Source organism: Phodopus roborovskii, unplaced genomic scaffold, assembly GCF_943737965.1.
Source record: "Phodopus roborovskii unplaced genomic scaffold, PHOROB, whole genome shotgun sequence".
Classification (NCBI taxonomy): domain Eukaryota; kingdom Metazoa; phylum Chordata; class Mammalia; order Rodentia; family Cricetidae; genus Phodopus; species Phodopus roborovskii.
This window is the reverse complement of record NW_026125455.1, coordinates 488-3,490: the sequence shown is the minus strand read 5'-3', so window position 1 is coordinate 3,490 and position 3,003 is coordinate 488. Positions and strand designations below refer to the sequence as shown.

The following is a 3,003-nucleotide window of genomic DNA, read 5'->3' as shown; positions in this document are numbered from 1 at the left end:
GCCATTAAAAATAGTCATGGTCTTACATGTGGAGTCTTACCATATACCAGGCACAGTACCAGAAATATGGTACATTCACTTTCTTATTTCTTACTGTTTTTTAGAGCTAGGATGTCCAAAGCTCAAAAGGGCTTCAGGATTTGCCCAAGATCGCCTAGCGAATAAGCCCAGAACATGAGGTTTCATGATGTCACCCAAGTGAGGTGAGAGAGATTTCATGTATCTGTGAGAAGGTGCCTTGTACCTCCCCTTCATTAGCTGCAGGTGAGAAATGAGTGTGCAGTCATAGGTGTGCAAGCAAATTTAGAGGAAGCAAAACCAACCAACCAACCAGTAGTGAGACAGCTGAGCAGACAGTTGAGGAAAATATTCAAGTTAGACATCCTACTTGCATCATACTGATCAGGTGAAGTGTGGTTCGGTCATTAGAGGCTATGCTTGGAAACATACTCAGTCTATGACCCAGTTGTTTTGCATCCATTATTGCCAGTCCTTCTACTGCCTTAACCCTGGCTGCCATTCCCCTCTCTTTTATTGAGGAAGAAGCATACTACTTCAGAACCCTAACCAGAGAGTTGACAGCCCTGAAAACTCATTTCATTCATGTCGTAAGGTGTGGATAAATCCATGCTCTTTAAAGAGGGGCAGAATGCCTGTCCGTCATGCCACACTTTGCTCTCAAACCTGCCTGGCGGCTACTTGAAAAACCTCCATGTTCACCAGGCTTTCTTCTTTTGCTTTTGTTCCTTTCTTGATGGCCTTGCATTCAGACGCAGCAGCATCCCTATTAACGGTAGCTGCTGCCTTTTCATGACAGAATTTCTGGAGCACACCCGGGTAGGGAAGACTTTGAATGGTGCTTTTCTTCTTGGTGTTTGATGTGTTTCTTTCTGAACTTGCCTGGTCCTCGGACAATGGCCATTCCCTCTCCCCTGCAGTAATGCTGGTCACCACTCAGGAAGTCTTTCTGTTAGATGATAAGAGGTACAGTGGGACCATTGCATAGGGGGCTGGAGCTGGAGCTCCCCATGGGTTCTGCTCTTACACCCTGACTCTTTCTTGGTCTTGATATCCTCTTTGTAAGTTAGGTTTTGTAGGTTTCAAATAGAAGGCCATGTGAATGTTTGGTTGCAGTGTTATTGAATGTGATGGCCACTGTCCTTCAGAATAGAATAAACCAGTGATTACTTGCTGAGCTTCAGAAGTCTCTTGGGACAGCTGATTTTCCATAGGGCAACCCATTAGGGTACCATCAGAAGCCATGAAGGAAGAGAAAGAGTTAGGCTTCCTAATGCTCTGTGGCCTTCTTAGATGTGGAGCTGGGGTCTATCCAGGGGAGAGCTGCTGGGGATTATTTTTTGTGCATTTTCTTTTCTTCACATAGAAGACACATCTTAATGTCACATGTCCATAGTTCATGGGACTGTGCAAGACAGAATCCTTGTGTAGAGAGGCCTTGTTCCTCATTGAGTAGTACAAACCAAGTGTAATGGCTGGTGCTGTCAAGTCAGCAGAATCTAGAATGACCTAGGTGAAGAGCCTTTGGATGTGCCTGTAAGGGCTATCTTGATTAATTGAAGTAGGAAGACCTCTTCATGGCGAGTGCTATCATTCCCTGTCTGGGATTCTGGATTGCCTAAATGGAGAGCAGGAACTGAGCAGAAGTTTATATTATTGGTCTCCTTTGACTACCGGCGTAATGTAATCAGCTGTCTGAGACTCCTGCAGACTTGATTTCCCAGTCATGGCAGATGGTACCTTCAACTGTGAGCTGAAATAAACTCCTCCCTGAAGTTGCTTTTGTCAAGAGAATGTAACCAAGTCTTTATTGTATGCACTGCCCATGAACCAAGTGAGACTCTGAAGCGTCTCAGGGACCCGCCTCATGTTGTGGCAACACTTCCTCTGGCTTTTCCACGAAACTTCTTTCCCCCCCATTTGCTTCGAGTCCTTAGGGTTGCTCAGCCTTAGCATGGCACATGAACTAACCTCAACTTCCTCTGCCTACCTTGATTGTCCAATTCTCCTTGCAACTTCACTTCTACTGTTGCACTCAATGAACATCATGGCTGCTTCCTACCCATGCCTTACATCTAACAGATCCCTCACCTAGATCTTTCCCCCAGGGAAGGACAACCCTGACTAGTTCATTGAAAAGCAGGGCAGTGCCCATAACTCCCCCATCTACTCCCATGATGATGTGTCCCATCATCTTCGGATTTTAGATCACCTCAAATGAGAGGAGGTGCTAGTGTCCCCCATTATTGTGATATACATCTCTCCCCCCGGGGGAGAGGGGCATGGAGACAATTCAGATCTCAGCAGCTTTTCTTCTCCTGTAAGCTCCTTAGAGTTCCTTCACAGGCACCACCAGCTTCAACATCAGGGTTGGATTTCTTAGCACAAGAGCCTTTCTGAGATGCCTCTCTGCCTTCCTCTTCTACTTTTCATGACTTCTGACTCTGCCAGGCAACTCGGAGTATCCTGGGATGTGTGAGCTGGATCACATGGTTGTACCTTTGAATATCACGTTCTCTCCCAAGAATGCCTTATTCTATTTGTGTGTATACTAAACTTAGCATCTATAAATGGCCAGCCTCAGATCATAACTGGTAATAAATATGCATGTGGGCACTTGTATTATGTTGATTTTTTTAATGATAGGGTCTCTTGTAGCCCAGGTTGGTTTTAAACTCTAAATAGCAGAGGAGGACTTTAAATTCCCAGCCCCCTCTGCCTCTACTTCTTGAGGACTTTATTATGCTGTGTGACATCACAGCCAGTTCTGTGAGGTGATGGGGATGAACTAAGTATTTCGTGCATGTTAGGAAAACACTCTACCTCATCTCACATTAAATGTTTTAAAATTCAGAGACCAATCTTTTAAACTGAACAGGCTAGTCAAAGATTTATCTGGCATCTTTTGAACATTCTGGGGATCTGGCCACACTGAACCGCAGTAATGGCAGCAGTGGTAGCCTCTGGTTGGCAAATCTTTGCTGT

General features: G+C 45.1%; 1 non-coding gene across 1 annotated transcript; it reads right to left on the bottom strand.

The window, feature by feature from the left end:
* Positions 1–532: 532 nt before the first annotated feature.
* LOC127215503 (small nucleolar RNA U109) lies at positions 533–668 on the bottom strand. Its single transcript, XR_007833969.1, has one exon. It is a non-coding gene; the product is annotated as a small nucleolar RNA U109 (small nucleolar RNA).
* Between the last annotated feature and the right edge of the window lie 2,335 nt (positions 669–3,003).